Source organism: Podarcis liolepis, assembly GCF_965112155.1.
Source record: "Podarcis liolepis genome assembly, chromosome: 3".
NCBI lineage: Eukaryota > Metazoa > Chordata > Lepidosauria > Squamata > Lacertidae > Podarcis > Podarcis liolepis.
In genome coordinates this window covers 107,451,690-107,478,729 of record NC_139557.1, presented here as the reverse complement: position 1 = coordinate 107,478,729, position 27,040 = coordinate 107,451,690, and the positions used below count along the sequence as shown (strand labels likewise).

Here is a 27,040-nt window from a genome sequence, read left to right as displayed (position 1 = left end):
TTGTAGATAATGTGAACCTTTGCAGAACCACTTCAGAAACAACACAGAAGTGGTCCATTTCTTTCTCTGAGGGTGAAAAAGAAGTGAAGACGAAAAACTATGAAAGATATTCATATGGCCTCCCCGGTTCCACCATGAACACAAATTATCAAGTGACATCTGCAGGGGCCTTTGTTGTGAGACACACCATTGATCCATCTAGCTCCACACTGCCTGCACAGACTGGCAGGGGCTCTTCATGGCTGCAGGTAGGGGAGATCCTCAGCCCTACTGCGAGATGCCAGAGATTGAACCTGGAACCTTCTGAATAAAAAAGGAACCATGGTCTTTTCCCATAGGAAGTGTCAGCCTGTTGCAAGCTTGGTCCCAGATCTGACAGGTGGTGGAAAAAGCCATCCCACTGCCAGTAAAAAACACTAGGAACCAGCTCTGTGAGTTTCTTCCCTTCCTGCTTCAATGATGCACAGTCACCAGGCTGCAGCATCAAGGAAGGACATTATAAGATGGACACCAGTCACAGAAGGTGTCCATTGCATTTGTGAAAGTGCTCTGCACAACTGGGCACTATTTTCTGCACCCCTCCACAGCATCCATTCTCTCCCACAGGGATCTTGACCCTATACTATAACAACCTCTAACAACAACACCGGGTGACTGGAAGTCGGGTTACAGGAGCTGCCTTTGCCGACGACACAATTATTTCTCAGCATTCAGTTTCTAGACACCGATCAAGTGTTCCTTTCGCTTGCCTTTCTGTTTGTTTGCTCGCAGTTGTATATTAATTGAGGTGCCTGGAATAGTCTTTATCAAACCCAGTCTGCAGCCACTGCCATATGGCACCTATCTACCTGCTGACAACATAATTAGACACCCACCCCCTGTAACATTTTCCAGCACCGGCTTCTGAAAACATAACCAAACAACAACTCCCACCATTACTCCAGCACTATTCAGGAGTTGACTGATTAAAGCTTTGCTTTATTTCCAGTGTCTCAAGAAGCAAATTAGCTGCTATAAATCCTTTCCAAAAAACATTTTTTTTAAGCTGTCCTGAATTTCTATTCCGCCCCTGCTACCTCACTCTTGCCTATTCATTCTATGTTTACTGGATCAGTTATGCCAAGTTTAACAAAAGCTCAGTGCTGGCTCAAAACATCCTGCAAGAGACCACTAACTGGCTGAGTTGAGGAGATGGCAGGTTGCAGCTCAGAGGCGGAATGTCTATTCTGCATACAGAAAGTTCCAGGTTCAATCCTTGGCATCTCCAGGTAGAGCTTGGAACACTCCCTGTCTGAAAACTTGGAGAGTCACTGCCAGCCAGTGTTGAGACTATTTAGCTAGATGGACCAATGGTCTGACTCAGGATATGGCAGTTTCCTATGAATTGTAATGTGAAGAGGAACAATTTATGCTGGAAATGTAGAGTCAGGTCGTTCTATATCAAGTGATCCAGGATTTTCACCTCATGTCATACAATTTTCTTAATATTTTGTACACTTGTTGAATGATCAGAACAAAGTTTAAATCTAAAACTTTTATCTGCCCAGAACTGAGATACGTTAAAGTTAAAAACCCCAATCTCTTCAGAACTACATGGGCTTTAATATGATATGCCAAGTGATGAACTACTTTAAAATTTAAATTTAAGTAACAAAATTTAAATAGTGATTTTAAAAATATAATTTAAAAAAATACAAAAAAGTATTGATTATTTAATATACCTAAGAGCTACCTGCAAAATTTCATTTTGGGATCTCAATGGGATCATATTTTATACACACACACACACACACACACACACAGTGGTACCTCGGGTTGCATATGCTTCAGGTTACAAACACTTCAGGTTACAGACGCTTCAGGTTACAGACTCCGCTAACCCAGAAATAGTACCTTGGGTTAAGAACAGGATGAGAACAGAAATTGCACGGTGGCAGCAGTGGGAGGCCCCATTAGCTAAAGTGGTGCTTCAGGTTAAGAACAGTTTCAGGTTAAGAATGGACCTCCGGAACGAATTAAGTACTTAACATGAGGTACCACTGTATATTGTACATACATGTCTGCCATATTGGGTTTTGTTTAGGATAAATGGGACTTCTTGGAGTAAAATATAACAGAATAAACAAGACTTCAGACTGTAATATCAGTTACTTCAGACATTTCTTTAGAAAGTTATTAAATTAAATGGTACCTGAAAAGCTAGTCAGGCTTTTCTTTTAAAAACGTGTTCCAATGCAGAGCGATAGCTTGCTGTTGCATGGCAGAAATGCCTGAAGAGGGATGGAGGCCAGTGTTGCCCAGGGTGCCATGGCATACTGGTTGAAAACCACTGGTTTAGATAATACTGAGCTAGATGGTCCAGTGGTCTGACTCAGTATTAGGGCTTATGCACACTTTATAAAGCAACCTGCATGCTGGCCGAGCCATTTCCTTCCCTTCCCTTATCTGACGTACACACTACAGTTGTACCTCAGGTTACAGGCACTTCAGGTTACAGGCGCTTCAGGTTACAGACTCCGCTAACCCAGAAATAGTACCTTGGGTTAAGAACTTTACCTCAGGATGAGAACACAAATCGTGCTCCGGTGGCGGCGCGGCAGCAGTGGGAGACCCCATTAGCTAAAGTGGTACCTCAGGTTAAGAACAGTTTCAGGTTAAGAACGGACCTCCAGAACAAATTAACTTCTTAACCAGAGGTACCACTGTATAGTCATTTTCTTAAGCACAGCATCCATTTATTCTATGGGAAATTAGCAAAATTTGACAACGCTTGACTTGGGGGTTTGTTCACGGATCTGGTAGAAGCAGCGTCTCAGTGCAGCCTTTAATAAGGCTCAGCCTTAACTGCTCAGAAAAAGATAGAGAAGCAGATCCACAGTCCCCTGGAAACAAGGAATGCCTTGGGAAAGCCGAAGGCAGACTTCAAGAACCAGATGTTTTGCCTAGGAAATATGATATGGATAAAAGCAGGGAGCTGATCTGAAAGGAAAAGGGGTTAGACCATATGACTTTGATTCTTGAGGCAGCTGCTTTCTCTCTTTTCACTCTCCCTGCCTTTGGCAAATGGACAATCTGATTGCTCCTGCTGCTGCAAGTTATCTTATCTCCTTTTCCTGGGCTGACTCTCCATCCTACCGACACAGCATATGGCAAGGCTTATCATGTGGAAACTCCTGATGACCTTCATAGTTTCCACACCAGCAATGCCTGCTTCTGGGGAACAACGAGTCCCACCAGCACAGGACTTTTCCATGTCTTTGGCAGTTTCCTGCAGGGCAAGAATAAATACCTAGAGTACTCGAGCGATTTGGTTGTGTGCGTGGATCGGGCTGAAAAGACTTTGCTCTTTAAAGAGCTGTCAAGAAGAAGATGGAACAAGCTTGTTTTCTCCTGCTCTGGAGGGTAGGACCCAAGTTGCAAGAAAGGAGATTCAAGAATGGATTCAAGTTACAAGTTACAAGAAAGGAGATTCCGACTAAACTTCAGGAAGAACTTTCTGACGGGAAGAGCTGTTTGAAAGTGGAACAGACTCCCTCAGAAGGTGGTGGGCTCTCCTTCCTTGAAGGTTTTAATGAAGATGTTGGAGGGCCATCTGTCATGGATGCTTTAGTTGAGATTCCTACATTGCAGGGGCTGGCCCCCGGGACCCCTTCCAACTGTACAATTCTTTGATGCTGTTATTCACCTACCTCTCATTCTCATTCCGTATAGTTAAAGCTATGGTTTTCCCAGGAGTGATGTATGGAAGTGAGAGCTGGACCATAAAGAAGGCTGATCACCGAAGAATTGATGCTTTTGAATTATGGTGCTGGAGGAGACTCTTGAGAGTCCCATGGACTGCAAGAAGATCAAACCTATCCATTCTGAAGGAAATCAGCCCTGAATGCTCACTGGAAGGACACATCCTGAAGCTGAGGCTCCAATACTTTGGCCACCTCATGAAAAGAGAAGACTCCCTGGAAAAGACACTGATGTTGGGAAAGATTGAGGGCACAAGGAGAAGGGGACGACCAAACTGCAGGAGGCAGTGGAAGACAGAAGTGCCTGGCGTGCTCCGGTCCATGGGGTCACGAAGAGTCGACTAAACGACTAAACAACAACAACAACAACAACTCATTCTGATCTATCCAAGTCACTGTTAGGATGTTTTTTGTATAACCACCCACAATGAAACAGAATCACTTGTTCCCTTATGCCTGATCTGTGCATGTTTACTGAGAATTAGGTCCCATTGACTCAATGGGATCAGTTCCTGAGTTATGTCTCTCTCTTTCCCTGCCACCCCCAGACAGATTCACCTCAGCAGCCCTCCCTTCAAGGTGCTTTGGGCATCACAGCCGCCTCTTCCCCCACCATGGTCCCAGCGCAGCTTAACTTTAGCAAGTGCTTAATCTTGGCAGAGCATCACTTTATTGCTCTCAAAGGGAAAACATGTCTGAGGTCTTGCAAGAACATGAGGGATGTCAGGGGTTCAGGAGCAGAGACGCAGAGAAGGGAGGAGACAGAGAGCGAGGGGGAGGAATACGAAGGAAGGATGAGTGGGGATGACGACCCGAGATCACCGAGCCTGTCTAGCGAGTCCGAGGATTCCCAGAAGGGAGCGCCAGCAGCCAGAGCAAGGGGGCAGAGCAGGGGGACACCCCAGGAAGAAGGGTCCAGAGAGGGATCAGAAAGCAGCAGTTGGAGATCGGGACCCACGTGCCCAGCCGGGAGCAGCGGGGAGAAAGGGGACCAGAGATCGGGCTCCGGAGACTTTCAGAAGGAGGGAGGGCATGAGTCAGGAGTAGTCACGCCCACCTCGGGGAGCGAGGAAACGATCAAGAGGAAAGTGGAGAGTTGGGCGCGCGCGCCAAGTTCAAATGTAGCGGAAGCTGGCGCAGTCAGCAGCCCAGAGAGTGAGCCGGGTCCCAAAGCCCGCCGTAAGGAGGCGGAAGGGTCAGGGGGGTCCGCGTCAGAAGAGAGTAGGAAGGGAGAGACCCAGGGGGGCAGGAGGACCCAGAGACGGAAGGAAAGGCGCAGGAGGTGGAGCAAGGCTAGGGTATTAAGCTGGTGCGCTAGAGGCGGAGACTCAGACGGGTCTTCGTCGTTCTGACCTAGAAGAAGTAGGGCTGCACGTTGCAGTTTGGAAATGGAACCTGTAATCCAATAAAGACTCTTTGAAACTGAACGCTGGCTGACTTAGTCCTATGTGAGCTGGGACTGGGCGGCAGCCCTGACAGTAAGACCCGTCCCACAAGCTTCTGACACCTGATACCTCGCAGCGGAGACAGAAGCAGCTGGAGGAGGGGATCGGTGTTTGGGAGCAAGCTCACGACGGTTGGCAGAGATGACGGAAGCAGAGAAAGTTTCAGCGCTGCAACAGGCAGTTACCCAATTGAATGCGGAGGTACTGGCATCCAAGAAAAGGGAGGAGGATGCGGCAGCCGCCTACCGAGATCTCCACGCCAGGTTTGAAGCATGGGTTAAGCACGGGCAGCCAGGACCCAGACCGGAGGGGGTTGGGTTGGCACGGAGAGCAGGAGGGCTGGTGGCTCACTTCGATGGGAATTTACAACAGTACCCCAACTTTCGAGCAGATGTGATGTGCGCACTGCAACTGCTGGCAAAAGACTTTAGAGATGAGGAAGAGAAAGTGGGGTTTATACTATCCCATTTGCATGGGGATGCGAAAGCGTGGCTGCGCAATTTGTGGAGGGATAAAGATCCGGCGCTTCAGAGTGCAGATGCCTTTATCAAAGCGATGGATGCGTGTTTTTTGTCTACCATTGATGTGGATCTTGCCCGACGGGAGATTCATGGATTGAAACAAGGGAGGGCGAGCGTCCGGCAGTATCACGCCCGCTTTTTTGCGCTGGTCAGTGCATTGGAATGGGACCGGGACTCGCCCCCAGTCAGGGACCTGTTCTGGGAGGGTCTGAGCTCTGCTGTGAAGGATGAAATTGCGAGGGGGGAGAGGCCCCGAAGCACGCAGGAGGTGGTCCAACGGGCGCTGACTGTGGGGGTGAGGCTGGAAGAACGTCCATGGTGCAGAGATGAAGGTCGTGGAGGGCGCGAAGCAGCGAGAAGTTTCTCTTTCGTTCCAAGGGAAGCAGCGCGTGCGCAATCCACACCTCCGCCGGGAGGGGGAGTGGAACTTATGGAGGTGGGAGGCGCCAGAGCTCAGTCAGCTAGCAGAGCCTCTGCACCGGCGGCAGTCAAGACCAAACCTCCTAGAGGGACCAGGAAGTGTTACATATGTGAGAGCCCTCAACACTTGGCGAAAGAGTGTCCCCAGAGGAGCTCCAAGCACACTGCAGCCTCCGCAACGGTGAAAGCGGTCACGCAATGCAGCGAAGCCCAGCAGGGAAACGACGATGTCTGGCTGGAGACAGAGGCACTGGGCCCCAGCCAGACGCATCAGTGACGCAGTCCCCAGCGATATTGCAACCCACGGACCCCCTCCCACCCAAACCAGTAGTGCAGCTCACAGCGTCTCTCCAGCTACCCAATGGCGTCACCATCGAGGTGCCGCTTTCTGTGGATTCTGGAAGCAACGCAGACTTTATAGCACAGGATTTTGTGGAGCAGCACGCTATAAAGCTGCTGCCTGCCACTCTGCCCCTGCAAGTCGTCACAGTGGATGGCAGAGAGTTGCTAGGGGGGCAGGTGGTGAAGCAGACGCCACCAATGGTGATGCAACTTGGTAACCACAGGGAAGTCATCAGTTTTAATGTCACCCGACTGTCGGACACGCCCATTGTGTTGGGCATGAGTTGGCTGGACAGGCACAGTCCAACGCTGGCTTGGTACCAGCGACAGCTGATCTTCGGCTCCTCTTACTGCGCAGAACACTGCATCCTGCCCAGGCAGGAGGGGGAGGAGGAGGACTCACAACTGCAGTTGGGAACGTTGCAAGCAGTTCCCCACAAATACGCGGACTTTCTGGAGGTCTTCTGCGAGAAAGAGGCAGACAAGCTACCACCGCACAGGCAATATGACTGCAAGATTGACCTCCTGCCAGGGGCGACGCTGCCGAAGGGGAAGCTATATTCCATGTCTGAGGACGAACTACAGGAACTCAAACAGTTCATCGATCACAATTTGCAGCGCGGTTTCATCCGGGAGTCCAGCGCAGTAGGGGGCAGTCCTCTTTTCTTTGTGAAGAAGAAGGACACGCCCCAAAAAAGATTGGTCGTGGATTACCGCCTCTTAAACAGAATGACCAAGCCCTCCGATTTCCCTATGCCCAGGATTGACGACCTGCTGGCGACGGTGCGCAAGGGACGCGTGTTCACCAAGTTGGACCTGCGAGGAGCGTACAATCTCATCCGCATGAGGGAGGGCGATGAGTGGAAGACAGCCATGTTCACGCCTCTGGGCACCTACGAATACAGAGTGATGCCGTTTGGTTTGCAAAACGGTTCTCACTGTTTTCAAGCTTTTATGCATCACGTGTTGGCGGGACTCCTCTACAAGAAGTGTGTCTGCTTTCTGGATGACATCCTGATATTCTCTGACTCGCAGCAAGCACACGACCAGGACGTTCGGGAGGTGCTGAAGAGGCTGCAGCAGCATAGACTGTACGCCAAACTGGAGAAGTGCCAGTTCGACACGACGGAGGTGGATTTCTTGGGTTACAAGCTGTCGGACAAGGGGCTAGCCATGGACAGCGCCAAGGTTCGTGCGGTGTTGGATTGGAAGAGCCCGCGCAACCGGAAAGAGGTCCAGAGGTTTGTCGGATTCGCCAATTTCTATCGCAAGTTTATCAAGGGGTTCGCGATGCAGACGGCAGCTATTACGGACACGCTAAGCTCCAAGAAAAAGAAATTCATCTGGACGGAGCAGGCGGAGCGGTCCTTTCAGACACTCAAGCGTCTCTTCGCGTCGGAAGAGCAACTGCTGCATATCGACCCCAGCAGACCGCTGAGGGTGGAGACAGACGCGTCCGATAGAGCAGTGGGAGCGGTACTGCTGCAGAGGGACCCGCAGGGGGTCTGGAGGCCGGGGGCGTTCTACTCCAGAAAGCTCAGCAAGTCGGAGCAGAACTACACCATCTGGGATAGGGAGCTGCTTGCCATTCATGCAGCTTTCAAGGCGTGGAGGCACTTCCTGATCGGCGCCAAGCACACGGTGCAGGTCTGCACGGACCACAAGAATCTGGAGCACTGGCGCACGGCTCGGTTCCTGAACCAGAGGCAGATCCGTTGGGCGGAGTTCTTTGCTGACTTCAATTTCCGAATTGAGTACGTCCCGGGTGACACCAACATCATGGCGGATGCACTGTCCCGAAAACCGCAGTACCTCGAAGAGGCGACGCCAGCGGCGGCCATGCACATCTTCGCGCCAACAGTGTGGGCGTGCGCTTCAGCCACAGTAGACCTGGATGCGGTGCGACGGGCGTTGACGGACGACTCATTCGCGCAGGCGAAGATGGCAGAGGTGCACAAGGGCACGGCGAAGGGCGACGAGTTCCAGATACGAGACGGCTTGCTCTTACGTAAAGGGGCCGTCTACGTGCCGGGAGACGAACTTCGCGCCCGGGTACTGCAGCAGCTGCACGACGCACCCACGGCCGGGCACTTTGGCACAGAAAAAACGGTGGAATTGGTCGCAAGAGACTTTTGGTGGCCCAGACTGAGGGGGGAAGTCGCGGACTACGTCGCGAGGTGCGACACCTGCCAGAGGGCCAAGCCGGTGCACAAACCACCGGCGGGACTACTGGAACCGCTGCAAACGCCGTTTGAACCATGGGAGAGAGTGGCCCTGGACTTTGTCACGGATCTACCCAGCTCGAGAGGCAAGACAGCGGTACTAGTGGTAGTGGACTTGTTCACCAAGATGGCACATTTCATACCGTGTGCGAAGGTGGCCACGGCAGAACAAACAGCCAAATTGTTCATAGATCACGTGTTCAAAGTGCACGGGCTGCCGCGGTCTATACTGTCCGACCGCGGACGCCAGTTCATCTCGAATTTCTGGCAAAAGCTGATGGGCTTCCTGAACGTCAAGATCAACCTGACATCGGCAAGGCACCCGCAGACCAACGGGCAAGCGGAGAGGGTCAATGCCATCATGCAGCAGTACCTGAGATGCTATGCCAATCAACAGCCTGCGACGTGGGTGGATTACCTGCCGCTCGCCGAATTCGCCTACAACAACACGAAACACGTATCCACAGGGGTGACGCCGTTCTTCGCCAACAATGGGAGGAATCCCAGAACCTTCCCGGGACTGGACAGAGTGGGGGAAGGGGAACCACAGACGGCGGACGCCTTCGCATCTGAGTTGCAAGAGGTCCACGATCAACTCAGACGGCAGCTGGAGCTGGCAAAGCACGCATACAAGGTCCAAGCTGACAAGCACAGGCGAGTGGGCGAGGAAATCCGAGTGGGAGACTGGGTATGGTTGGCAGCCCACGCGGTGCCGACCCGATCGTTAGCCAAGAGGAAGCTGGGGCACAAGCAACTCGGTCCATACCGAGTCGAAGCGCAGATCAACCCGGTGGCTTTCCGGCTGGTGCTACCGGAGGGTTCCAGGATGCATCCGGTGTTCCACAGGTCGGTGCTCACTCCCTACAGGGCACCGCACAGGTTCCAGGAACCAGGAACGGCACCGAGTCAGTCTCCGGAGCGGACGGAGGAGGGAAGATTGCCACAGCAGGACCCCATCAACGAAGTCACGGAGATTTTGGACTCCAGATGGGGGGAAGACGGAGTAGAATATCTCCTAGCGAGGGAGGGCACCCGGGCCAGTGCTAATAGCTGGGTGCCGGACTACGCCTTGGAGGAACCCCTGCTCAAGGATGAGTTTCATGCCCTTTTCCCACACAGACCTATGCCAGCGGGCTTCTTCGACGACTGGTTGTTCACGCCCACGCTTTCCTCCAGCACGTTCCATGGCTTCGACTCGGAAGGGGAACCCGCACCGCGCACACGTTCCCCAGAGGGGTCACCGGAGGGTTCGGCGTCCGACAACTCGTATTGGTGGGACGATCGGCCAGAGGAGCAGTGGCGCCGGAAGTGGCAGGAGACACCAGGTCCAGCGACAGACGCAGAGACTGACATGGACGTTTGCGGGGAGGACCTTGGTTTCGAGCACGGCGGCACCGAAATGGAGGCGGAGGAGACCACCGTTGACGAACGCGGGGAGGAAGACTCGGAGGTCTTCAGTTGGCGGCCAGCAACGGGGAGCGAACTGTATCCGACATTCACTCCCGTGATGACGGAGCACCCACCAACCACCCTTGAAAGCGGGGAGGGGGGAAGGGGGGGCTTCGAGGGGGGGATGGATGTCAGGGGTTCAGGAGCAGAGACGCAGAGAAGGGAGGAGACAGAGAGCGAGGGGGAGGAATACGAAGGAAGGATGAGTGGGGATGACGACCCGAGATCACCGAGCCTGTCTAGCGAGTCCGAGGATTCCCAGAAGGGAGCGCCAGCAGCCAGAGCAAGGGGGCAGAGCAGGGGGACACCCCAGGAAGAAGGGTCCAGAGAGGGATCAGAAAGCAGCAGTTGGAGATCGGGACCCACGTGCCCAGCCGGGAGCAGCGGGGAGAAAGGGGACCAGAGATCGGGCTCCGGAGACTTTCAGAAGGAGGGAGGGCATGAGTCAGGAGTAGTCACGCCCACCTCGGGGAGCGAGGAAACGATCAAGAGGAAAGTGGAGAGTTGGGCGCGCGCGCCAAGTTCAAATGTAGCGGAAGCTGGCGCAGTCAGCAGCCCAGAGAGTGAGCCGGGTCCCAAAGCCCGCCGTAAGGAGGCGGAAGGGTCAGGGGGGTCCGCGTCAGAAGAGAGTAGGAAGGGAGAGACCCAGGGGGGCAGGAGGACCCAGAGACGGAAGGAAAGGCGCAGGAGGTGGAGCAAGGCTAGGGTATTAAGCTGGTGCGCTAGAGGCGGAGACTCAGACGGGTCTTCGTCGTTCTGACCTAGAAGAAGTAGGGCTGCACGTTGCAGTTTGGAAATGGAACCTGTAATCCAATAAAGACTCTTTGAAACTGAACGCTGGCTGACTTAGTCCTATGTGAGCTGGGACTGGGCGGCAGCCCTGACAAGAGCGAATTTCCTGAAATGAGTTTGATCTCTCCAAGTTGTTGTGTTTAGCCAGGAAGGAAAATCAGTCTAGACGGTCACGTGACTGGTCAGGAGACCTGATTTACCGAAGGTTATTACTCCCCTTGCAAAGTGAAGAACATACAAAGCTCTGCTTAAACAAGAATGCACGTCTCAATTGTATGAAGCTGTGTTCAAATGAAATGTGACAACGGCTATGAGGAAATAACCACAGACATAAAAAACCACTTGCCAAAATAGAGATAGACAAATCTATCATTTTTTGTTTCTCTCCTTTTCTCGTTTTCCAGTCACAAGTTCTCCGCATTTCTGCAGCAATCCTTGTGAAATTTCATCAGCACTTTAGTGCAAATTTCTCTCCATAAACGCCTTTTTATATGCAGTGTTGACTAACATACACATTTTTGCAAGGAATTTTCTCTAATAAAATACATTTTTGTACACTTTGGTTGGTTGGAGAACAAAATTGAATTTCTCCAGCACCCAGGAGCTAAATTCAGCCAGTGCAATTCTTTCAGCAGCCCTGTCCCGTGATGGTGATAGTTTACTCCATGTGTTGATATTATTGAGCGACATCTCTTGTAAAGACAATCAAAGGTGGGCAGAACAAAGGTGAAGACAGAGCATAGCTGGAATGAGATGATCCTGGATAAAGTTGGCAGATGTACTGCCTAAGGAGCAATTGTTCTTTTAGGATTTAGAACACACAAATAGAGTGAAGGCTAAAGATTTCATCAAATTGCCTTCCTCCCCAAAGCTACAAAGCATTGCCATAATCTTATGCCTTCTAGTGCTGTCAGAGAACCACCCAACTGAGAGCTTGTCACAGAGGTTACAACTAACAAGTGTGTTCTTGGGGCTTATAGGCCCTTTGGACTGTGCATTTGGGCGATACATCCATTCCCAACAGAGTGGCTGTTGGGTTACATAAGCCACAGCTGGTGTTAGAGGGACACACCAGTTTCCCAACTGAGTGAAAGACTAACGCTTGGAAGGAAGTCAACATAGAGGTGACTCCCAAGGCTATCCTATACTACTTTTTCCAAGTGCCACCTGAAGTGCAATCTCAGTGCCATCTCAACAAATAACTGACTGTGGGAGACTAATCCTTTATCAAATGAACAGGACTACTTAAAGGACCAGGCCACAGGATTTCTAGTCACTGTGGGGGCAAGGGAGGGGCAATTGCTGGGCACCATGCTAATCTCCTCAAGGTAACAATAATCTTCTGCGATGTGTCAATACATTGGAAGGGGATGATTTGCAGATAAGCTTTCAGCAGAGGGAAGGTGAGTTGACTATGGAAGGTTTGTAGTCTATTATTATACTGAGCTAAGATGAGTAGTTAAAGTGAAATTGTTGTAGGGAATGAAGCCTTAATGAAATTACCGTGCTCTCTGAGAACTGAACAAGCTAATTATTGCTGAAGTCCAGGAATCAATACACAGTGAAAGATGCAGCACTGAAAGGCAGCCAATATACTTGCCACATTTTCCAGACCAGAAATTACTCCTGTGCAAATGCCATATGTGCAATTTGATTTCCTAGATATCCATGAGCTGCCATCAACAGGGGGGTTTGTTCTGTGTGCAATGAGTGAAATTTAGCAATTTGCAGATATGAAAGAAATGCTTATTATTGATCTTCCACATATGTCCCAAGGTGAAAAATATAGAAAAAATATAGAAAAAAACAGCTAAACTAAATATTAGGGTAAGGTAAGGTACATATAAGAAGAAGAGGAGCAGCAGGAGGAGGAGTTTGGATTTGATATCCCGTTTTATTACTACCCGAAGGAGTCTCAAAGCGGCTAACCTTCTCCTTTCCCTTCCTCCCCCACAACAAACACTCTGTGAGGTGAGTGGGGCTGAGAGACTTCAGAGAAGTGTGACTGGCCCAAGGTCACCCAGCAGCTGCATGTGGAGGAGCAGGGAATCGAACCCAGTTCACCAGATTACGAGTCTACCACTCTTAACCACTACACCACACTGGCTCTCTATTAGGACAACATATTAACTCTGCAGGGTAGGATCAGAACCAATGGATTCCAGTTACAAGAAAGGAGATTCTGACTAAATAGCAAGAGCTGTTTGACAGTCGAATGGTTCCTTCCTCAGGAGGGCTCTCCTTCCTTGGAGGTTTTAAAGGAGATGTTGGAGGGCCATCTGTCATGGATGCGTTAATTGAGATTCCTGCATTGCAGGGGGTTGGACTAGATGACCCTCAGGGTCCCTTCCAACTCAACTATGCTATGATTCTAAGGAACTAATCTACTCAAAAGTGAAAGTTACAGCTTAAAGCATGCAATGCTTTAATGGAGAAACAAGTTATAAATAAATAGGTGGAGAAATTGGGGGGGGGGGTACACGAAGCCAGTTTTCAGGTAGTCTTTTAGGCTGCAGACCTGTATCAACTCACCTGGAAATAGTCCCTACTGAACACAATGAGACTTAATTCTGGGAAAGAAGATATCATAAGGGTGGGGAACCTCCAGACCATAGGTCTAATTAGATCCAGTACAGGTCCCTATTTGACCCACAAAGATATTTTCCCCAAACCATGAACACCTGCCACCATATGTGATGCAAGGTATGGGGTAGCTTAAAGTGCTCCCAATTATTGCTTGGCACAGGAGACCTACTGCCAGTACAGTGGAACCTCAGTTTTTGAGCATCCCAGAAGCCGAATGATTTGGAACCTGAACGCCAAAATCCCGGAACTAATTGCTTCTGTTTTTGAACACACCTTGGATGTCGAGTGGCTTCTGAGGCGCGTTTTTCTTTTCCCCCATTGACTTTGCAGCCAGCCTATTGATCCTCAGTTTTTGAATGTTTTGGAAGTCTAGCGGTCTTCCGTAATGGATTACGTTAGAAAACTGAGGTTTCACTGTACCTGTAAGCTGATAGGCAGTGACAGGAAGCCTGCACTGTGGAATTCCTCATCAGGAACTTGGTAGTGCATTGCCCTGGGAACACTGGGAGCTGCCTTATTACAAAGTCAGACTGTCAATCTAGCTCAGTATTGTCTACACTGACCGGCAGCTGCTCTCCAGGGATTCCTACAGGGGACATTCCCTGAACTCCCTTGAGATGCTGGGAATTGAACCTGGAACCATCTGCATGCAAAGCTGATGCTTTGCCACAGACCTATAGCCCTTGGCCACCCTATTCTCAACTCAAAAGGAGCTGTGTCTGGAAGACTGGAAGGAAAGTGCCCACAAAAGAGAAAACACTTTGTTACTCAGGCAATGCTTCTTGTTCAGAATGCCAGCTGATTCAGTCTCCAATTGCTTCCTTTCTTTCTAGCACAGGTCAATTCTGTGTCCAGGGGAGTTGTTTATCAGCTCCATCTGGTACGCAGGCTGAGACCCTACCTGCCCACAGACTGTCTCACCAGAGTGGTGCATGCTCTAGTTATCTCCCGCTTGGATTACTGCAATGCGCTCTATGTGGGGCTACCTTTGAAGGTGACCCGGAAACTACAATTAATCCAGAATGCGGCAGCTAGACTGGTGACTGGGAGCGGCTGCCGAGACCATATAACACCAGTCTTGAAAGACCTACACTGGCTCCCAGTACGTTTCCGAGCACAATTCAAAGTGTTGGTGCTGACCTTTAAAGCCCTAAACGGCCTCGGTCCAGTATACTTGAAGGAGCGTCTCCACCCCCATCGTTCTACCCGGACACTGAGGTCCAGCGCTGAGGGCCTTCTGGCGGTTCCCTCGCTGCGAGAAGCCAAGTTACAGGGAACCAGGCAGAGGGCCTTCTCGGTAGTGGCGCCTGCCCTGTGGAACGCCCCCCCACCAGATGTCAAAGAGAAAAATAACTACCAAACTTTTAGAAGACATCTAAAGGCAGCCCTGTTTAGGGAAGCTTTTAATGTTTAATAGGTTAGTGTATTTTTGTGTTTTGTTGGAAGCCACCCAGGGTGCCTGGGGGAACCCAGCCTGATGGGCGGGGTATAAATAATAAATTGTTATTATTATTATTACTTGCCTCTGAGGTGTATCGCATGCCACCCCAGTCTCTGAGCAGTGTGAGATACCAGCGATTCAGGGCACTTACCTAGGGTTCAGTTTCCTCAGAATGTGAGAAAGCAGAAACTGAGTTGTCTTAATGATTTATTATTATTATTACCATTATTATTATTATTATTATTATTATTATTATTATTATTATGCCATGCTTCATACACAGATCTCAGGGAGATCCACAACATAAAAATATATGGTTAATTTACACATACAGCCAGACCTCGGCTGTCAAACATAAGCCGTTCCAGAAGACCATTCAACTTCCGAAACGTTTGATAACTGAGGTGTGGCTTCCAATTGGTTGCAACAGCTTCTTGCACTCAAGTGGAAGCTGTGTCAGACGTTTGGGTTTCAAAAACTGTTCGAAAACTGGAGCATTTACTTCCAGGTTTTTGGCGTTCGGGAGCCGAAATGGACGATAATATAGATGTGTTCGGAAACTGAGGTTTGACTGCTTATACAACCTGAGCCTATGATGGAAGGGCTCACAGCATTAACACCCCGGAAGGTCTTACTTCTCCCATAGCCACAGCCTTGGATTCCAGCAGAAATCAAGCATGGCTTTTACTCTCTGGCTTCTGCCTGCAGCCTGCCTCTAGCCTAGGGTTACCAGACGTCCTTGGTTCCTGGGGACAGTCCCCAGATTTGCAAATCTGTCCCCGGGAAATGTGGCAACGGCAGTCAGCAGCCCGGAGCCAGCCTAGTAGCAAAGTTGGCTCTGGCTGGCTTCAGGAGCTGCTCGCTGCCATGGCGCCCGCCAATTTTCCTTGCCATAAGTTCCTGTGTGATGTGTTGTGCACATGTCACATCATATGGGGACTTCCAGTGAGGAAAAATGGTGGGCGCCATGGCAGCAAGCAGCTCCTGAAGCCAGCCACAGCCAACTGTGCTACCAGGCTGGCTCCGGGCTGCTGACTGCCGCTGCCACAGCTGCCGAAAGGGAACTGGGGGTGTCTGGCGGTACAGATCAAAGGGGTAAGGGGGCAGGGGATTGGGGAAGGCTTGGGAGTCATGGGCAGGTGGCATGCCATTGCCCAGGAGGGGCGCAAGGCGCGTGGTTTCTCTGCCAGGCAAGGTGCAAGTCCTTCTTTCACACCCTGAGAAACATAAATGCACAGAGTTTTTAAAAAACTGGGCAACAGCATGCTGCCTACCCGTGACTCCCAAGCCTTCCCCAATCTCCTGCCCAGTGGCGTAGCGTGGGTTGTCAGCACCCGGGGCAAGGCAAGTAATTTGTGCCCCCTAACCCGTGGATTTGCGCCCCCTAACCCTAACCCCCAGATGTTGCGCCCAGTGCGGCCGGGCCCCCCTGCACCCCCCACACTATGCCACTGCTCCTGCCCTATTCCCCCTTTGTTTTGACTGATCAGGGGAGGCTCGGGAGTCGTGGCCGGCCAGCCGTTGCTCAGTTTTTTAAAAACTCTGTGCATTTATGTTTCACAGGGTGCGAAAGAAGGGTTTTGCACCTTATACAATATGCATGTGTACTTGGGCCCAGGATATTTTGCCTCACCATCCCCACTACTGACTCCCTGTTGCTACTCAGCTTAAAAAAAGTGCCCCTGGATTCACTGAAAATAATCTGGTATATTCTAATACATGCTGAGCACATTTTGATTAAGCTTAACATTGAAAGGCATACAGCATGAGTTTCAAACACGAAGTTAATAAAAACCTTTTCTTCAATTGCACCACAGGCTCCTGTGTGAGATTAACTCAGACATTTAGGTGAAAAATAAGTAACTCTAGGAAATGAAAACTACTGATGAAGCTGCAATTTTTTTAATTTTGAAAGTATGGCCCCAAATAAGGAAGTTTGAGAACCACTGTTCTAGAATATAAATTTGAACTCTGCTAATTAGATAATCAAATGAGCACTATTGGAGACGAAAGATGAAGAGGTAAAATCAGTTATGATCAAATGGGCACAAGATATAGGTCATAACATTACGATGGAAGATTGGGAAAGGTTATGGAAAATTTATTTAAAATTTACAGATTGTTCTTTGTTGAAAGAAAATTATATGAAGATGATGTATAGATTTATATGACACCAGTGCAGTTAGGAAAAATGTATAAAAGTAGCTCAAATATGTGTTGGAAGTGTAAGGAAAAAGAGGGAACATTTTACCATATGTGGTGGGATTGTAATGAAATTAAATTTTTTTGGGAAATGATATATAATGAATTGAAGAAAATGTTCCATCTAACATTTGTTAAAAAACCTGAAGCATTTTTGTTAGGGATTGTAGGAAAAGACCTGCCAAAGAAGTTGGAAAATATCTTCATGTATGCGACAACGGTGGCGAGAGTCTTAATAGCACAAGGATGGAAGACTGAAGAAATCCCAACTAAAGAATTATGGCAAGAGAAACTGATGGACTACGCAAAATTGGCAAAATTGACACATAAACTATGGGACAAGCATAACTGTGACTTTAAAGATGAATGGGAACCTTTTGCAAAATATCTAAAGATCCAACAAAGTGAATTGGACTCCTTGGCAGGCTCTGAATAAACACTCACAAACTTTTCATTGATAATAACTAACCAGTTAGACAAATTCAGGATTTATACAATTTTGTAACATGCAGAGAATAGCATCTATAGAGAAACCAGAGATTGGAACTGAGGAAAGCCGGGGGGCAGGGCGGGGGGTTGTTTTATGGGAGGGAGGGTGGAAATGGGGTGGAAATGGGGTGGAAATGAAGGATGAAATGATTTAAGATAATATGTTTAAATTCCTAATAATTTTTTTTAAAAAAGAAAGATAATCAAATGAGCACTATTATGTTGATTTCTGCATATTCAACCATCTGTGCAAGAGCAGGTCAAGCTGCTTTCCCCCCTGGCTTGTTGGCAACCTTTGCCGCAGCCTTGTCTGCTATGTTTTCTAGGCTCTGGAGGATCAGAGAGACTCTGCTTCTCTTTCTCCACAAATGAAACCCTCAGTTCCTCCTCTTCCTCCTCCTGCTGCCCACAAACAGGGCTTCTCTCCTCTCTTTGCCCCTTTGTTCTCCTAGGAAATGAACCAACAGATTCTTCTTCCCATGTGGTGCCCTGCGCAAAAGTTGTTGACCAGTCCTTAAAAAAAAAAAAAGCATCTCCACAGCTTGCCTCCTGCTCTAAAAGAAAGTGACTTTAAAAAGATAGCCAGCGGCCGCAACAGCAGCAAGGGTGCCTTTTCGTCACACACCCCGCCTTGAGTCATTCGTTGTTCTCCTAGCTCTGAAATAAACTGTCTTCCCCTCCCATGAAGGTCTTCTGCCTCTGAAGAACCTGCTTTGGAAAGGCAAAAAAGAGAAAGAGCCATTCTCTTTGTCTCTCTTTGATATTTTCCCATAGAGTAAGGTTACCAGATGTCCCGTTTCCCAGGGACAGTCCCCAGATTTACAGATTTCTCGGCATTCACATGTACATAGCAGACAATCAGTGTCCCCCGGATTCATTGAAAAAAAATCTGGTAACCTTATTCTAGCCCAGCTCTCTCTCACACTGTTATGTACTGAGTTGAATAGGATTCAGAATGCAGCAGTCTGATTGGTCCTAGAACAATAGGGTCCAGAATGCAGCAGTCTGATTGGTCCACAGGAGCCACCCAATCCAGTTCCAGGTGGAAGTGAATCCGCAACCTGATTGGCCTACAGGTGAATCCCGGAATTAGCCCATCATGTGGGGCCCATTGTGTAAATAATGCATATAAAGCAGACATTTCAGGGGAACTTCCATTGCTCCTCACTACAATGAGCTGAATAAAGAGCATGAAATCCACTCTCGACTCCGAGTATATTTCACACATACACTCAACTCTCTGGCTTTTGTTTTTGTCATTGCCAGCTGCCCATTTGCCCTATGGTGCAGAGAGCTTCTGTTCTTACACTAATGACCCATAGTTAGGGGGCCATTATGGCCCTTGCCTGGCTAATTCAACACTAATTACAAGGGACTCAGACACCATGCAGCAGCTGCCCACCCCGTGTGTGTGTGTGTGTGTGTGTGTGTGTAGAGGGAATATGGAGAGAGAGGGGGGGAAATGTTTCTGATTGACTGGCATCTAATCCCTCTGCGCAGGCCTCTGTTTTGCTGAAGGGTTCCTGGCTCATCCAGAGTGTTTTATTTCCACACATAAAAACCATGCGCATTTCATTTATGTCATACTTGCAGGCTGGACCTCATGCATAATAACCGTGTGTGTTCCATGCCAGCAGAGGAAATGGATTTTGGTTTGTGTTTTTTTTTTTTTAAAGAGCATAGCGGCCCAGAGCACACCATAAAAAGTATTTGGAGCCCTGTAAACTTTGGGTTTTGTTTTTGCAGGAGGATTGCAGGCAGCCTGATGTTGTGAAAGAATAATGGCTGGGATGAGGGCAACTGACACTTGTCATGGAAACAATAAGCCTTCACAACCCACATGCGCCCCAGATGTAATCTCCTCTGATGGAGATCAAAGAATGCCAAATCTCCCAACTCAATGTACTCGCCTGCGCTTCTATTTCAGCTGGGAGATCTCCATCAGATAAAGCAGGCAGCATTTTGTCCGATGACTGTCTTGCTTCTGCATTGCTCAAACACTCACTGTTTTCTATGGATTTGTGAAACCCTGGATACAGCATAGCCCGACTCAATCAGGACAATAATTAGAGTCAAAATGGTTCACAGAAAATAATAAATGCTGGTGGAATGAAGTGAGGTGAAGTTATTGGGGGAAGGGCATAGTTAATATATTGTTCCTAAGCAGTTTTCAGACCGCCGAGCAGTGCTTTTTTTTAATAAAAAAAATGTTTAAGGGGTACTCTCATTTTGACAGGGAAAGGAAATGAAGCCACCATTGGAGGTGGCAACACTGCGCTAGATTCCAGGTCCTACCTCACATGTTAAACACTCGCTTACATCTGAGACTCAGGAAACACTGTGACAGAAAATGAGGCCACCATCAGGGGAAGCAATGGAAATGATGATTCACCGTGCTAGCAAAGAAACTAAAATTTTTAATTTTTTTAGTTTCTTCTCCCGTTAGATTCACTACATGTTTAGAGGTATGCGTACCCCTGCCCCCCTGAAAAAAGCACTGCCCCTGAATATTGAACACTGAAGATGGAGGGACTAAGGATAGCAACATACCACTCTGTCTATTTCTGATGTTCAAGAGGAGAGTGTCATTACTAGGGATGGAAGGATTTGTCAGCTTCGGTTGTCTCAATTTCTCTTTTTCCTCCCCTGAAATTCAGTTCTCCACATTTATGCAGCAGTTTGCGACTAAAAATAAATAAATTTAAAAATCCCCCTGAAAATTATCCAGCATTACAGTGCAAATTTTTCCTAATAAACACATTTTGGCATGCAGTTTTGACGCATTTTGGCATGCAATTTCTCTTAATATCATGCATTTTTGCATGTTATCCTCACCAGTATATTTCCATGCACGCTTTCATGATCCAGCAGGATTTTCTTATGTTCGAACATTCCTATGAAAGTGGAGCAAGCAGCTTCTCTCCCCTGAGTAGAACTGCTGCTTATGCATGCTCTGTTTCATAACAACACAGGAAGAGATCTGTTGGATCAGGCCAGAACCAGCCCTCTCCCGGGATGACCAGCATAAGAATACAATGATAGCTATGAGAAGCTCATGATAAACCGAGAGCATAACATTAAATCTAATTCATTGCTAGTAACTTCACCAACGAAAGAGAAGATTTCCCCCTTCCTTCAATTCCCCTTCTCCATTCTCTGGCATGATGAACTGGGTGGGTGGGGGTAATCCTACAGCTTAGAGGAATGGCAGTGGCTGAGAGCAGCCTTGTCTTTGTGGATGAATGCTTTTAATTTCATCACGAACAGGACTGCTGCACCCGTCAAGTCGCAAAAGGAAGTTCTGTACAAGTCCAAGTCGAATGGAACTACCCAGCGTGAGATGCAGCGAAATGTGACCAAATAGGGAAAGCGCAGCTGAGAAGTAATTTAATGTGCTCCATGGGAGTGGAGATTTCTTCTTGAACAATTCTTGATAACCCTGCAGAGCGGAGTTCGCTATAGAGGAGAAATGTTTCACTCTGGCAAAGACCATTCAGGGGAACTGTTTCAGGCTTCACAGAGGTGTCAGAGGTTTCAGTAGTGAGGAAAGGAGACAAGACCAAGCAAGGCCCAAAGGCCTGTTCTTGGATATAGTCAAGAAGGATCTGATTTGGGCCCACACTTGATTATATGGGTTTCCTGCAACCTCACACAATCTAGACAATGGTTAAGGCCAAGTTGATTTTCCCCTTCCTGGTGCGGTTCCTGGGAGGGAAAGAGAAAAAACAGCCAAAATGATCTCTGATGTTTAACAAAGCAAATGAAATCCCTGTTGGGTAGCAGAGGAGTGGGGCAAGTGGAGGCTGTAGCCCATGGCCATCAAACAATAGAAGTGGGTCTCTTTTAGGATTAGAGCTCTGTGGATTTCTTTATGTCTGTCAGGGACCGTGCTGAGGAGGGCTGCACTGAGGAGGAATGGTGAGAGCCACCCCCACCCCCTGATCCTTATCCTGAATCTTCCCAGGAGCAGGAGGTCAGTATAGATTTGGAACCGTGGTTTGCAGAAGGGCATAGTTCAGAAGGCAGAAGTTGGGAAGAACTGGGTGGTGAACAGCTAGGAGAAGAAACACTGGGAGAGAGAGGGTTAACAGATTCACTGTCTATGGAAAGCATTCATCCGCTCTCCCCAAGGTCAAGAAGAGCTGAGAAAGTGGCAGAACAGAAAGCACACAAAGCACAGAAGGGACAGGCCCATATTACAAGACGCAGAAGTGACGTAGATTAATATGGACAGAAAGGGATGGTATCCTTAATTGGGAGCACCGCCATTTCTAGGAGACAAGTTCTTTGTGCTCTCGCTGTGATTATTAAAGTTTCTAACTGGTAAGAAGACTCCTTTTCCTTTGTTCTGCTTATCTACTGTCACGGGGGGAGGAAGCCGATTCCCTGAAGCCTGACAATGTCCATATCAGAAGAGCCTGCTGGATCAGGCCACTGGTCCATCAAGTCCAGCATCCTGTTCTCCCAGTGGCCAACCAGGTGCCTGAAGCAGGATCTGACCACAAGAGCCCGCACCCCTCCTTTTATAAAACCTTCTAGATTGGTGGAATGCAGCTACTAGTGGCAGACAGGGGGCAGGTCTCAGGGCCAGAGGATTCTCAGGATTAAATAACCAGCTTGTGCTTAATTTGTGTCCTGGTTTCGTTGCACACCATGCTTGCTTGGGGTGGGAAAGGGCACATTTCCCCAGAGGAACGGCTAACAGCCGAAAGTGTGCAAACGTTCTCCGTGAGACATGTGTTTGTTTAAAGAGAGAAAGCGGGGAAAGAGCATCTTTGAACCCAGAGAGCACTCAGCCATCAATTTGGTCCCACCAAGACAGAGGCTGCATCTTGATTGAAAAGCCTCTCACACCCAAAGGATTCCTGTCTGGCGGCTTTCAGAGGAGAGAGAGAGAGACTGCATTCATCTCAAACTGCTTGGCTCTCAGCTCTGACAAGTACAGATTGTTTTTCTGGAGAGTGTTTTGATTTCACTCTATTCAGAAAAGAGGTTACCCAGCAGGGAAAGTGGTCATCTTGAAATGAAGAAAGCAACACCGTGCCATTTGGAAAGAAATTTGGATTAAGGCGTCTGCAGGCCTGTCGGTCTGGAAATAGCATTGCATTTTGTAAAGGAAAAGAGGTGCATCTGATCTCAGGTCTAGCACGGCTTCTCCATTCAGTTTAAAATTATCAAGGTTCTTCTTATTGCTTTAGTTCAGTGGTAGAGCATCTGTTTGGAGTACAAAAAGTCCAAGACTTAATGCCCAGCATTGGAGAGCTGCTGCCAGTCAGTGAGGACAATACTGAGCTAGATGGACCTATGGTCTGACTTAGTATTAGGCAGCTCCTTATGTTCCTATTCAGATACATCTATACAGCCATCAGGCACTCAGTGTTCCCTGGGCAGCTTACAAACAATATAATATATATAATATAATGAAAATGAAAATCAAGAATATGTGCTAAAAACAACAAAACCTACAACAAAGACAAAATAGAACCATTTGAAGCAAAACTTAAAAGCCCAGGTGCTGAAAAGACCATAGGGAAGGCACCAGGCATGGTGGGTTGGGGCAGGGGAGGAGTAAAAAAAAAGGTAAAGGTAAAGGACCCCTGGGTGGTTATGTCCAGTCAAAGGCAATTATGGGGTTGTGGTGTTCATCTTGCGTTCAGGCCAAGGGAGCTGGCGTCTGTCCACAGACAGCTTTCCAGGTCATGTGGCCAGCATGACTAAACCGCTTCTGGCACAATGGAACACCGTGATAGAAACCAGAGCGCACAGGAACACCATTTACCTTCCTGCCACAGAAGTACCTATTTATCTACTTGCACTGGCATGCTTTTGAACTGCTAGGTTGGCAGGAGCAGGGACAGAGCAACGGGAGCTCACCCCGACACGTGGATTCGAAGGGGAAGAGTAGATTCCTCCTTACTCATAAGCTCCAATTGCTGCCCCCAAGTGACAGTTGTTTGCTTTCAGAGGCAGCATAGGAGCCAATACTAAAGGGTTGAGGTCCCTTTGCCCCCCCAATTTTTTTTTGAGGGCACCCCAATGTTGATTGGCATTGTCATTCAAATGGTGTGTGCGCGCCATGTCTTATAATCGATTATGCAGGGCGGGGCTCCCCCTCCCAATATTTTATTCACATTGGCTCCATTCGAAGACAGAAGAAGGAATTACTGCAACCAGACTTTCAAGTGGGTTCTAGGGAAACAATGTGGAATATAACATATTGTGCATTCTTCATGACATGCAATGCTGATCAGCAAAGCTGCAGCAGCTGTTCGTATCTGTGAAGGAATCCACAGCCAAATAACAACCTGAAATATACTGCAAGTCATCAGGTGTGACTTTTGAGTGGTGTAGAAAGCAGCATGACACCCTCTGTTGCTGACAGTATGGGTAGGCAAACTAAGGCCCAGGGGCAGGATCTGGCCCAAACGCCTTCTAAATCCGGCCCATGGATGGTCCGGGAACCAGCATGTTTTTACATGAGTAGAAGGTGCCCTTTTATTCAAAATGCATCTCTGGATTATTTGTGGGGCCTGCCTGTTGTTTTTACATGAGTAGAATGTGTGCTTTTATTTAGAATGCATCTCTGGGTTATTTGTGGGGCATAGGAATTTGTTCACACACACACACACCCCTGGCCGCCGCCGCCAAAAAAAAACATAGTCTGGCCCCCCACAAGGTCTGAGGGACTGCTGAAAAAGTTTTCTGACCCCTGTTCTAGTTATTCAGGATGAAAATAGACCTCACCAACCACTTGAGGGGTGTCACATGGAAGAAGGAACAGGCTTGTTTTCTCCTGCTCCTGAGGATAGGTCCTGAACTGATGGATTCACGTTACAAGAAAGGAGATTTTGAGTAAACATCAGGAAGAACTTTCTGACAGTAAGTGCTGCTTGACAGTGGAACCGTCTCCCTCAGGAGGTTTCTTTTCAAGCAGAGTTTGGATGGCCATCTGCCATAGATGTTTTAGTTGAGATTCTTGCATTGCAGGGGGTCGGACTGGGTTCCTTCTGTGGGAATTAAACTCTAGCTCCCATTTACAGAGTCCAACTCTTGACTTCGTTCCCTTTTTCCTCCTATAAAAACCCGCAAAACACTCTCCTTTAAAGTTTAAATAATAAATAACTCTTAAGTGCATTGCACTTGCAGGTTAAATACACAAAGCAGGCAGGTGTAACTTATGTTGCTAATACATCTTACCTGGATTTGTAGGTGAGATAAAATACTGTCGCAGACTGACTAACTCTGAGACAGAGAGCAACATACCTGCTGCTGTATGTTCTGCAGCACACCCACAGAACATACCTGCTGCTCTGTCAAGACTGTTCCCAACTGCCATAACCGTACCAACTGAAAATAGCTGCCTCAGGTGTACGGCATCACAGAGTTCTGTAGCCCTGGTGATCATTAACCCATTACTTAGCATTTTGGATCCTTTCATCCCACACCTTCCAGCTCTAAAACTCTATGATAGTCTATGATGTACTACTAATTTGATGCTGTTAAAAAGAAGAAGGAAAAGGTGCTATGTGCTCTGCCAGTGGTTGTGGTTGTTTAGTCGTTTAGTCGTGTCCGACTCTTCGTGACCCCATGGACCAGAGCACGCCAGGCACTCCTGTCTCCTGCAGTTTGGTCAAACTCATGTTAGTAGCTTTGAGAACACTGTCCAACCATCTCGTCCTCTGTTGTCCCCTTATCCTTGTGCCCTCAATCTTTTCCAGCATCAGGGTCTTTTCCAGGGAGTCTTTTCTTCTCATGAGGTGGCCAAAGTATTAGAGCCTCAACCTCAGGATCTGTCCTTCCAGTGAGCACTCAGGGCTGATTTCCTTCAGAATGGATACGTTTGATCTTCTTGCAGTCCATGGGACTCTCAAGAGTCTCCTCCAGCACCAGAATTCAAAAGCATCAATTCTTCAGCGATCAGCCTTCTTTATGGCCACCTCTCACTTCCATACATCACTACTGGGAAAACCAGAGCTTTAACTATATGGACCTTTGTCGGCAAGGTGATGTCTCTGCTTTTTAAGATGCTTTTTAAGATCACTTTTCTCCCAAGAAGCAGGCGTCTTTTAATTTTGTGACTGTTGTCACCATCTGCAGTGATCATGGAGCCCAAGAAAATAAAATCTCTCACTGTCTCCATTTCTTCCCCTTCTATTTGCCAGGAGGTGATGGGACCAGTGGCTATGATCTTCATTTTTTTTGATGTTGAGCTTCAGACCATATTTTGCGCTCTCCTTTTTCACCCACATCAAGAGGTTCTTTAATTCCTGTTCACTTTCTGCCATCAAGGTTGTGTCATCAGCATATCTGAGGCTGTTGATATTTCTTCCAGCAATCTTAACTCCGGCTTGGGATTCATCTAAAAAAAGAGGGTGGTGTTTGTAGGGGGAGGGAATAGGGGAGGAAATCGCTGGTAGAGAAAGAGTGAAGCATCCTTCTCCTGCTCGGCACTTGTGCCCTCAAAACGCCCCCTCCTCACCTTCACCTGAGTCATCAAATAACGTGCTGGGATCAGTATTCGCTGATGCAGCACCCACAACCTCTTTTGCCGATGGGGACAGAATGCCTTTTCCACAATGTCACAGCCCCCCCCCCCGTTAAATGCGAGGAACCAATTCCCGGGTCTTTTGTCCTCAGGTTTACCGGTGTTCCACTGCAGAGCCAGCTTGGGAATGCCAGAGTTCAAACCTGTGGAGGATGTGGAGGGAATAGTAAGTACGAGAGGGTGGCTTCTTTTGTGTTTAAAATATGCAGGAAGTGTTTCCTTCAGTGCTGCGTAACCATAATCAGCTCACACATCTGTGGGGCCGGCAGAAATCACATCTGCTACTGCTGCTTGTCAGTTTAATCTGCATTGTGCGTCACCATATTTGCTCTTTAAACTTAGGGTGCGCTGAGAATTTGGAACAGGGGTGATTGTCCACACAAGCACCCCATCCCCAATTCCTCTTTGCAGAACTGAACTATTGCCTGGATAGCTCAGTTGGATAGCTATCGCCTAGAGATAGCTCAGTTGGTTAGACAGAGCATGGTGCCGATAATGCCAAGGTTGCAGGTTTGATCCCTGTGTGGGACAACTGCATATTCCTGCATTGCAGAGGGTTGGACTAGATGACCCTCGGGGTCCCTTCCAACTCTACACTTCTATGTCTGGCCATAAGCTACTTCAGTGGGAAATGACACACCAGCCTCACTGTGCAGGCAATGGTTTTAACATTCACAGCAGCTGGGGAAGGAAGAGAACCTTGTGGGTTCCCAGCACCCATTCCAGCTTGTCAACACCTTTCTTAAATTGTGTTGCCCAGAATTGGTCTGACCAAGGCATAATAGAGTGGTACTAGTATCTCCCTTGACCCCCCCCTTCTTATATTTGTGCATCTGATTCTTCCTG

General features: G+C 48.3%; 1 long non-coding RNA gene across 7 annotated transcripts in view; it reads right to left on the bottom strand.

The window, feature by feature from the left end:
- LOC310702850 overlaps nucleotides 1–27,040 on the bottom strand; it is a 54,849-nt gene that overhangs the window by 4,534 nt on the left and 23,275 nt on the right. For 6 of the 7 annotated variants that reach the window (XR_014523697.1, XR_014523698.1, XR_014523699.1 and 3 more), the window contains exon 4: nucleotides 20,200–20,334. This is a non-coding gene — a long non-coding RNA (uncharacterized lncRNA). Of the gene's footprint in view, nucleotides 1–20,199; nucleotides 20,335–24,846; nucleotides 24,991–27,040 lie in introns of those variants that run through there. The other variant, XR_014523703.1, reaches the window with a different exon arrangement.